The sequence below is a fragment of the Cherax quadricarinatus genome, unplaced genomic scaffold (assembly GCF_038502225.1).
Source record: "Cherax quadricarinatus isolate ZL_2023a unplaced genomic scaffold, ASM3850222v1 Contig2836, whole genome shotgun sequence".
NCBI classification, from domain to species: domain Eukaryota; kingdom Metazoa; phylum Arthropoda; class Malacostraca; order Decapoda; family Parastacidae; genus Cherax; species Cherax quadricarinatus.
Genome location: NW_027197862.1, coordinates 23656 through 35000, shown reverse-complemented (window position 1 = coordinate 35000; position 11345 = coordinate 23656). Strand labels below are relative to the sequence as shown.

Genomic DNA, 11345 nt, shown 5'->3' with positions numbered 1-11345 from the left:
GTTCTAATGTAACATGTGTTATGTGGGTACTAATGTAACATGTGTTATGTGGGTACTAATGTAACATGTGTTATGTGGGTTCTAATGTAACATGTGTTATGTGGTTACTAATGTAACATGTGTTATGTGGGTTCTAATGTAACATGTGTTATGTGGGTACTAATGTAACATGTGTTATGTGGGTATTAATGTAACTCGTGTTATATGGGTACTAAATTAACATGTTATGTGGGTACTAATGTAACACGTGTTATGTGGGTACTAATGTAACGTGTGTTATGTGGGTACTAATGTTACAAGTGTTATGTGGGTACTAATGTAACGTGTGTTATGTGGGTACTAATGTAACGTGTGTTATGTTGGTACTAATGTAACATGTGTTATGTGAGTACTAATGTAACATGTGTTATGTGGGTACTTATGTAACATGTGTTATGTGGGTACTAATGTAACATGTGTTATGTGGGTACTAATGTAACATGTGTTATGTGGGTACTAATGTAACATGTGTTATGTGGGTACTTATGTAACATGTGTTATGTGGGTACTTATGTAACATGTGTTATGTGGGTATTAATGTAACATGTGTTATGTGGGTACTAATGTAACATATGTTATGTGGGTACTTATGTAACATGTGTTATGTGGGTACTAATGTAACATGTCTTATGTGGGTTCTAATGTAACATGTGTTATGTGGTTACTAATGTAACATGTGTTATGTGGGTTCTAATGTAACATGTGTTATGTGGGTACTAATGTAACATGTGTTATGTGGGTACTAATGTAACATGTGTTATGTGGGTTCTAATGTAACATGTGTTATGTGGTTACTAATGTAACATGTGTTATGTGGGTTCTAATGTAACATGTGTTATGTGGGTACTAATGTAACATGTGTTATGTGGGTAGTGTTATGTGGGTATTAATGTAACTCGTGTTATATGGGTACTAAATTAACATGTTATGTGGGTACTAATGTAACACGTGTTATGTGGGTACTAATGTAACGTGTGTTATGTGGGTACTAATGTAACGTGTGTTATGTGGGTACTAATGTAACATGTGTTATGTGGGTACTAATGTAACATGTGTTATGTGGGTACTTATGTAACATGTGTTATGTGGGTACTAATGTAACATGTGTTATGTGGGTACTAATGTAACATGTGTTATGTGGGTACTAATGTAACATGTGTTATGTGGGTACTTATGTAACATGTGTTATGTGGGTACTAATGTAACATGTGTTATGTGGGTATTAATGTAACATGTGTTATGTGGGTACTTATGTAACATGTGTTATGTGGGTACTAATGTAACACGTGTTATTTGGGTTCTAATGTAACATGTGTTATGTGGTTACTAATGTAACATGCGTTATGTGGGTTCTAATGTAACATTTTTTATGTGGGTACTAATGTAACATGTGTTATGTGGGTACTAATGTAACATGTGTTATGTGGGTTCTAATGTAACATGTGTTATGTGGGTACTAATGTAACATGTGTTATGTTGGTACTAATGTAACATGTGTTATGTGGGTAGTGTTATGTGGGTATTAATGTAAGTCGTAAACCATACCCCCGGCCGGGATTGAACCCGCGGTCATAGAGTCTCAAAACTCCAGCCCGTCGCGTTAGCCACTAGACCAGCTAGCCACAATAAGATTCATCCAACTAGGTATATTTCTACACCATAGGAAGGTTAGCACAGGCACCTCTGTGACCACAAATGCAAGTTTTTACAGACGAATCTCCAGCTAGCGTGGCCGTGACGAACTCTAGCTGGAGATTCGTCTGTAAAAACTTGCATTTGTGGTCACAGAGGTGCCTGTGCTAACCTTCCTATGGTGTAGAAATATACCTAGTAGGATGAATCTTATTGTGGCTAGCTGGTCTAGTGGCTAACGCGACGGGCTGGAGTTTTGAGACTCTATGACCGCGGGTTCAATCCCGGCCGGGGGTATGGTTTATTTGCAATCGTGTCATTACGATTTCTTGAGTAATGTAAGTCGTGTTATATGGGTACTAAATTAACATGTTATGTGGGTACTAATGTAACACGTGTTATGTGGGTACTACTGTAACGTGTGTTATGTGGGTACTAATGTTACAAGTGTTATGTGGGTACTAATGTAACGTGTTATGTGGGTACTAATGTAACGTGTGTTATGTGGGTACTAATGTTACAAGTGTTATGTGGGTACTAATGTAACATGTGTTATGTGGGTACTAATGTAACATGTGTTATGTGGGTACTAATGTAACATGTGTTGTGTGGGTACTAGTGTAACATGTGTTATGTGGGTACTAATGTAACATGTGTTATGTGGGTACTAGTGTAACATGTGTTATGTGGGTACTAATGTAACATGTGTTATGTGGGTACTAATGTAACATGTGTTATGTGGGTACTAATGTAACATGTGTTATGTGTGTACTAATGTTACAAGTGTTATGTTGGTACTAATGTTACAAGTGTTATGTTGGTACTAATGTTAACATAAGAACATAAGAAAGAACACTGCAGCAGGCCTACTGACCCATGCGAAGCAGGTCCATGTCCCTCCCCCCGGATTAGCCCAATGACCCACGAAGTCAGGTCACTTCCACTTAAGGAAGGAGCACGGCATCAGACCTAGTTGCACAAGCTAGTCAGGTCCAACTCACACCTACTCATGTATTTATCTAACCTATTTTTAAAACTACACAACGTTTTAGCTTGAATAACTGTACTCGGGAGTTTGTTCCACTCATCCACAACTCTATTACCAAACCAGTACTTTCCTATATCCTTCCTGAATCTGAATTTTTCCAACTTGAAACCATTGTTGCGAGTCCTGTCTAGGCTGGAAATTTTCAGCACACTATTTACATCCCCTTTATTTCTAATTGTTTTCCATTTATACACCTCGATCATATCCCCCGTAATTCTACGCCTGTTACCATGTTACAAGTGTTATGTAGGTACTCATGTTACAAGTGTCACATTGGCTGCAAAGTTACCTGAGTTTTGTCGTTACTGAAGTCACATATATTATGTGGTGTAAATGTTACAGGTGTTACATGGAGTCTAATGTTACATGTGTTTTGTGAATACTGTTGTTAAGTGTGTTAGACAGTGTTGTAGTGAGGAAAGTGTACTGTTGTTAAGTGTGTTAGACAGTGTTGTAGTGAGGAAAGTGTACTGTTGTTAAGTGTGTTAGACAGTGTTGTAGTGAGGAAAGTGTACTGTTGTTAAGTGTGTTAGACAGTGTTGTAGTGAGGAAAGTGTACTGTTGTTAAGTGTGTTAGACAGTGTTGTAGTGAGGAAAGTGTACTGTTGTTAAGTGTGTTAGACAGTGTTGTAGTGAGGAAAGTGTACTGTTGTTAAGTGTGTTAGACAGTGTTGTAGTGAGGAAAGTGTACTGTTGTTAAGTGTGTTAGACAGTGTTGTAGTGAGGAAAGTGTACTGTTGTTAAGTGTGTTAGACAGTGTTGTAGTGAGGAAAGTGTACTGTTGTTAAGTGTGTTAGACAGTGTTGTAGTGAGGAAAGTGTACTGTTGTTAAGTGTGTTAGACAGTGTTGTAGTGAGGAAAGTGTACTGTTGTTAAGTGTGTTAGACAGTGTTGTAGTGAGGAAAGTGTACTGTTGTTAAGTGTGTTAGACAGTGTTGTAGTGAGGAAAGTGTACTGTTGTTAAGTGTGTTAGACAGTGTTGTAGTGAGGAAAGTGTACTGTTGTTAAGTGTGTTAGACAGTGTTGTAGTGAGGAAAGTGTACTGTTGTTAAGTGTGTTAGACAGTGTTGTAGTGAGGAAAGTGTACTGTTGTTAAGTGTGTTAGACAGTGTTGTGGTGAGGAAAGTGTACTGTTGTTAAGTGTGTTAGACAGTGTTGTAGTGAGGAAAGTGTACTGTTGTTAAGTGTGTTAGACAGTGTTGTAGTGAGGAAAGTGTCGTGTTGAAAGTTGTCATCTATCAGACAGTATCAGAATAATAAAGATTATGCAAAAGTTGCATTGACAGTATTTTGTATAGTTAAAATGTGTAATGTAGGAACAAGATCTGTGTTACCTACCAGAGTGAACAGCTGAGAAGCAGAAAGCCACCAGCAACAAGGCACAAGTGAGGTATCCAGCCATCAGTGTGTCCTGGAAAACAAGTTAAACAGGTTATGTAGCCAGGTAAGGTAGACAATCATCATACTCAGCTTGGAAACAAGTTGTGTTGTGCAAGTGCTGGAAGGTTAACAATACTCACCTAGTAAGTAAAATGATACATACACTGTAGGCAGTGTGTGGGTAACGTGTTGTCACTGGTGTTAACACTACAACTGCAACTTCCCAGAGGTCCGAGCCTCTGACCTCCACCTGACAACTTTCCAACAGACACTGACGTCACAAGAGGATAAACTTGTCCTAACCTTCGGGAGTCCAGATGATTCTCCTACCGACTATGATCATAGTACAGAGTTAAATGTTTCCTGGTATTTTTAGGTTACATCCTTACATGTAGTGTAGATCTTATTATTAATTTGCTTAACTGGTTAAAAAAATATGTTTAAAAGTTGAAGTAACCTAACGAATCAGAAATAAACGTAATCATAACTAATATCCTGACCAAGTGTGACATTACCCAGGCTTTAATAAATAATATATATAATTTATATGTGTACAGAAAGCATTAGGAAATAACGTGCGTATATATATATATATATATATATATATATATATATATATATATATATATATAAACACTGATCTCTGGCTGAAGGAGATTCGAACCTACGAACCTTAGGACAAGGTACGCAGTGCTTTACCAATCTACCCACACTGGACACTACCTTGGCGTGTAGCATGAGCTACACGTTTGATCCAAGGCAGCCAGCTTTCAGGGAGAAGTCTTACAGCTTTTCATCTCATCCCTGCATGCATCAGCCTTACTAGAGATTTGAACAATGCAAGGAATTCGCGAGAGCATGCGAGTCTCCTTCAGCCAGAGATCAGTGTTTGTGTATATTTCGCATGCTCTCGCGAATTCCTTGCATTGTTCAAATCTCTAGTAAGGCTGATGCATGCAGGGGATGAGATGAAAAGCTGTAAGCCTTCTCCCTGAAAGCTGGCTGCCTTGGATCAAAACGTGTAGCTCATGCTACACGCCAAAGTATTGTCCAGTGTGGGTAGATTGGTAAAGCACTGCGTACCTTGTCCTAAGGTTCGTAGGTTCGAGTCTCCTTCAGCCAGAGATCAGTGTTTGTGTATATTTCGCATGCTCTCGCGAATTCCTTGCATTGTTCAAATCTCTAGTAAGGCTGATGCATGCAGGGGATGAGATGAAAAGCTGTAAGCCTTCTCCCTGAAAGCTGGCTGCCTTGGATCAAAACGTGTAGCTCATGCTACACGCCAAAGTATTGTCCAGTGTGGGTAGATTGGTAAAGCACTGCGTACCTTGTCCTAAGGTTCGTAGGTTCGAGTCTCCTTCAGCCAGAGATCAGTGTTTGTGTATATTTCGCATGCTCTCGCGAATTCCTTGCATTGTTCAAATCTCTAGTAAGGCTGATGCATGCAGGGGATGAGATGAAAAGCTGTAAGCCTTCTCCCTGAAAGCTGGCTGCCTTTACATCAAACGTGTAGCTCATGCTACACGCCAAGGTGTTGTCCAGTGTGGGTAGATTGGTAAAGCACTGCGTACCTTGTCCTAAGGTTCGTAGGTTCGAGTCTCCTTCAGCCAGAGATCAGTGTTTGTGTATATTTCGCATGCTCTCGCGAATTCCTTGCATTGTTCAAATCTCTAGTAAGGCTGATGCATGCAGGGGATGAGATGAAAAGCTGTAAGCCTTCTCCCTGAAAGCTGGCTGCCTTGGATCAAACGTGTAGCTCATGCTACACGCCAAGGTATTGTCCAGTGTGGGTAGATTGGTAAAGCACTGTGTACCTTGTCCTAAGGTTCGTAGGTTCGAGTCTCCTTCAGACAGAGATCAGTGTTTGTGTATATTTCGCATGCTCTCGCGAATTCCTTGCATTGTTCAAATCTCTAGTAAGGCTGATGCATGCAGGGGATGAGATGAAAAGCTGTAAGCCTTCTCCCTGAAAGCTGGCTGCCTTGGATCAAACGTGTAGCTCATGCTACACGCCAAGGTATTGTCCAGTGTGGGTAGATTGGTAAAGCACTACGTACCTTGTCCTAAGGTTCGTAGGTTCGAGTCTCCTTCAGCCAGAGATCAGTGTTTGTGTATATTTCGCATGCTCTCGCGAATTCCTTGCATTGTTCAAATCTCTAGTAAGGCTGATGCATGCAGGGGATGAGATGAAAAGCTGTAAGCCTTCTCCCTGAAAGCTGGCTGCCTTGGATCAAAACGTGTAGCTCATGCTACACGCCAAAGTATTGTCCAGTGTGGGTAGATTGGTAAAGCACTGCGTACCTTGTCCTAAGGTTCGTAGGGTCGAGTCTCCTTCAGCCAGAGATCAGTGTTTGTGTATATTTCGCATGCTCTCGCGAATTCCTTGCATTGTTCAAATCTCTAGTAAGGCTGATGCATGCAGGGGATGAGATGAAAAGCTGTAAGCCTTCTCCCTGAAAGCTGGCTGCCTTGGATCAAACGTGTAGCTCATGCTACACGCCAAGGTATTGTCCAGTGTGGGTAGATTGGTAAAGCACTGCGTACCTTGTCCTAAGGTTCGTAGGTTCGAGTCTCCTTCAGCCAGAGATCAGTGTTTGTGTATATTTCGCATGCTCTCGCGAATTCCTTGCATTGTTCAAATCTCTAGTAAGGCTGATGCATGCAGGGGATGAGATGAAAAGCTGTAAGCCTTCTCCCTGAAAGCTGGCTGCCTTGGATCAAACGTGTAGCTCATGCTACACGCCAAGGTATTGTCCAGTGTGGGTAGATTGGTAAAGCACTGCGTACCTTGTCCTAAGGTTCGTAGGTTCGAGTCTCCTTCAGCCAAAGATCAGTGTTTGTGTATATTTCGCATGCTCTCGCGAATTCCTTGCATTGTTCAAATCTCTAGTAAGGCTGATGCATGCAGGGGATGAGATGAAAAGCTGTAAGCCTTCTCCCTGAAAGCTGGCTGCCTTGGATCAAACGTGTAGCTCATGCTACACGCCAAGGTATTGTCCAGTGTGGGTAGATTGGTAAAGCACTGCGTACCTTGTCCTAAGGTTCGTAGGTTCGAGTCTCCTTCAGCCAGAGATCAGTGTTTGTGTATATTTCGCATGCTCTCGCGAATTCCTTGCATATATATATATTTTTTTTTTTTTTATTATCACACTGGCCGATTCCCACCAAGGCAGGGTGGCCCGAAAAAGAAAAACTTTCACCATCATTCACTCCATCACTGTCTTGCCAGAAGGGTGCTTTACACTACAGTTTTTAAACTGCAACATTAACACCCCTCCTTCAGAGTGCAGGCACTGTACTTCCCATCTCCAGGACTCAAGTCCGGCCTGCCGGTTTCCCTGAATCCCTTCATAAATGTTACTTTGCTCACACTCCAACAGCACGTCAAGTATTAAAAACCATTTGTCTCCATTCACTCCTATCAAACACGCTCATGCATGCCTCCTGGAAGTCCAAGCCCCTCGCACACAAAACCTCCTTTACCCCCTCCCTCCAACCTTTCCTAGGCCGACCCCTACCCCGCCTTCCTTCCACTACAGACTGATACACTCTTGAAGTCATTCTGTTTCGCTCCATTCTCTCTACATGTCCGAACCACCTCAACAACCCTTCCTCAGCCCTCTGGACAACAGTTTTGGTAATCCCGCACCTCCTCCTAACTTCCAAACTACGAATTCTCTGCATTATATTCACACCACACATTGCCCTCAGACATGACATCTCCACTGCCTCCAGCCTTCTCCTCGCTGCAACATTCATCACCCACGCTTCACACCCATATAAGAGCGTTGGTAAAACTCTACTCTCATACATTCCCCTCTTTGCCTCCAAGGACAAAGTTCTTTGTCTCCACAGACTCCTAAGTGCACCACTCACTCTTTTTCCCTCATCAATTCTATGATTCACCTCATCTTTCATAGACCCATCCGCTGACACGTCCACTCCCAAATATCTGAATACGTTCACCTCCTCCATACTCTCTCCCTCCAATCTGATATTCAATCTTTCATCACCTAATCTTTTTGTTATCCTCATAACCTTACTCTTTCCTGTATTCACTTTTAATTTTCTTCTTTTGCATACCCTACCAAATTCATCCACCAACATGACTTAAGAAATATACCTAGTTGGATGAATCTTATTGTGGCTAGCTGGTCTAGTGGCTAACGCGATGGGCTGGAGTTTTGAGACTCTATGACCGCGGGTTCAATCCCGGCCGGGGGTATGGTTCATCCACCAACCTCTGCAACTTCTCTTCAGAATCTCCCAAGAGCACAGTGTCATCAGCAAAGAGCAACTGTGACAACTCCCACTTTATGTGTGATTCTTTAGCTTTTAACTCCACGCCTCTTGCCTAGACCCTCGCATTTACTTCTCTTACAACCCCATCTATAAATATATTAAACAACCAGGATGACATCACACATCCTTGTCTAAGGCCTACTTTTACTGGGAAATAATTTCCCTCTTTCCTACATACTCTAACTTGAGCCTCACTATCCTCGTAAAAACTCTTCACTGCTTTCAGTAACCTACCTCCTACACCATACACCTGCAACATCTGCCACATTGCCCCCCTATCCACCCTGTCATACGCCTTTTCCAAATCCATAAATGCCACAAAGACCTCTTATATATATATATATATATAAATATATATATATATATATATATATATATATATATATATATATATATATATATATATATATATATACATATATATATATATATATATATATATATATATATATATATATATATATATATATATATATATATATATATATATATATACATATATATATATATATATATATATATATATATATATATATATATATATATATATATATATATACATATATATATATATATATATATATATATATATATATATATATATATATATATATATATATATATATATATATATATATATATATATATATATATATATATATATGTATATATATATATATATATATATATATATATATATATATATATATATATATATATATATATATATGTATATATATATATGTATATATATATATATATATATATATATATATATATATATATATATATATATATATATATATATATATATATATATATATACATTATTATAACAAGCGTAATTTAATTTAGCCTAATCAGACTAAATATATTTTAGATAAGTTTGCAATAATTTAATAATATACAAACACAACGAAATATGTGTGTACTCACTTATTTGTACTCACCTATTTGTGGTTGCAGGGGTCGAGTCCTAGCTCCTGGCCCCGCCTCTTCACCGGTTGCTACTAGGCCCTCTCTCTCCCCGCTCCATGAGCTTTATCAAACCTCGTCTTAAAACTGTGTATGGTTCCTGCCTCCACTACGTCATTTTCTAGGCTATTCCACTGCCTTACAACTCTATGACTGAAGAAATACTTCCTACTATCTCTCTGACTCATTTGTGTCTTCAACTTCCAATTGTGGCCTCTTGTTTCTGTGTCCCCTCCCTGGAACATCCTGTCTTTGTCCACCTTGTCTATTCCACGCAGTATTTTATATGTCGTTATCATGTCTCCCCTGACCCTCCTGTCCTCCAGTGTGGTCAGGCCGATTTCCCTTAATCTTTCTTCATAGGACATTCCCCTTAGCTCTGGAACTAACCTTGTCGCAAACCTTTGTACTTTCTCTAGTTTCTTGACGTGCTTTATCAAGTGCGGGTTCCAAACAGGTGCTGCATACTCCAGTATGGGCCTGACATACACGGTGTACAGTGTCTTGAATGATTCCTTACTAAGGTATCGGAATGCTGTTCTCAGGTTTGCCAGGCGCCCATATGCTGCAGCAGTTATCTGATTGATGTGTGCTTCCGGAGACATGCTCGGTGTTATACTCACCCCAAGATCTTTCTCCTTGAGTGAGGTTTGCAGTCTTTGGCCACCTAGCCTATACTCTGTCTGTGGTCTTCTGTGCCCTGTGTGTGTGTGTGTGTGTGTGTGTGTGTGTGTGTGTGTGTATGTGTGTGTGTGTGTGTGTGTGTGTGTGTGTGTGTGTGTGTGCTTGTTGTGTGTGTACTCACCTAGTTGTACTCACCTAGTTGAGGTTGCGGGGGTCGAGTCCGAGCTCCTGGCCCCGCCTCTTCACTTATCGCTACTAGGTCACTCTCTCTGAACCGTGAGCTTTATCATACCTTTGCTTAAAGCTATGTATGGATCCTGCCTCCACTACATCGCTTCCCAAACTATTCCACTTCCTGACTACTCTGTGGCTGAAGAAATACTTCCTAACATCCCTGTGATTCATCTGTGTCTTCAACTTCTAACTGTGTGCCCTTGTTACTGTGTCCAATCTCTGGAACATACTGTCTTGTGTCACCTTGTCAATTCCTCTCAGTATTTCGTATGTCGTTATCATGTCCCCCCTATCTCTTCTGTCCTCCAGTGTCGTCAGGTTGATTTCCCTTAACCTCTCCTCGTAGGACATACCTCTTAGCTCTGGGACTAGTCTTGTTGCAAACCTTTGCACTTTCTCTAGTTTCTTTACGTGCTTGGCTAGGTGTGGGTTCCAAACTGGTGCCGCATACTCCAATATGGGCCTAACGTACACGGTGTACAGGGTCCTGAACGACTCCTTATTAAGATGTCGGAATGCTGTTCTGAGGTTTGCTGGGCGCCCATATGCTGCAGCAGTTATTTGGTTGATGTGCGCTTCAGGAGATGTTTTTCCTTGAGTAAGGTTTGTAGTATCTGCCCCCCTAGACTGTACTCCGTCTGCGGTCTTCTTTGCCCTTCCCCAATCTTCATGACTTTGCACTTGGTGGGGTTGAACTGCAGGAGCCAATTGCTGGACCAGGTCTGCAGCCTGTCCAGAACCCTTTGTAGTTCTGCCTGGTCTTCGATCGAATGAATTCTTCTCATCAACTTCACGTCATTTGCAAACAGGGACACCTCAGAGTCTATTCCTTCCGTCATGTCGTTCACAAATACCAGAAACAGCACTGGTCCTAGGACTGACCCCTGTGGGACCCCGCTGGTCACAGGTGCCCACTCTGACACCTCGCCACGTACCATGACTAGCTGCTGTCTTCCTGACAAGTATTCCCTGATCCATTGTAGTGCCTTCCCTGTTATCCCAGCTTGGTCCTCCAGTTTTTGCACTAATCTCTTGTGTGGAACTGTGTCAAACGTCTTCTTGCAGTCCAGAAAATGCAATCCACCCATCCCTCTCTCTCTTGTCTTACTGC

The 11345-nt window shown here is 40.9% G+C and overlaps 1 long non-coding RNA gene across 1 annotated transcript in view; it reads right to left on the bottom strand.

Annotated features, from left to right (window-relative positions):
- Positions 1-4371, bottom strand: part of LOC128687227 (uncharacterized) — a 16412-nt gene extending 12041 nt beyond the window's left edge. The window contains exons 1-2 of the long non-coding RNA XR_008406779.1: positions 4240-4371; positions 4058-4130 (exon numbers count right to left, since the gene is read on the bottom strand). This is a non-coding gene — a long non-coding RNA (uncharacterized lncRNA). The remainder of the gene's footprint in view (positions 1-4057; positions 4131-4239) is intronic.
- Positions 4372-11345: the final 6974 nt, after the last annotated feature.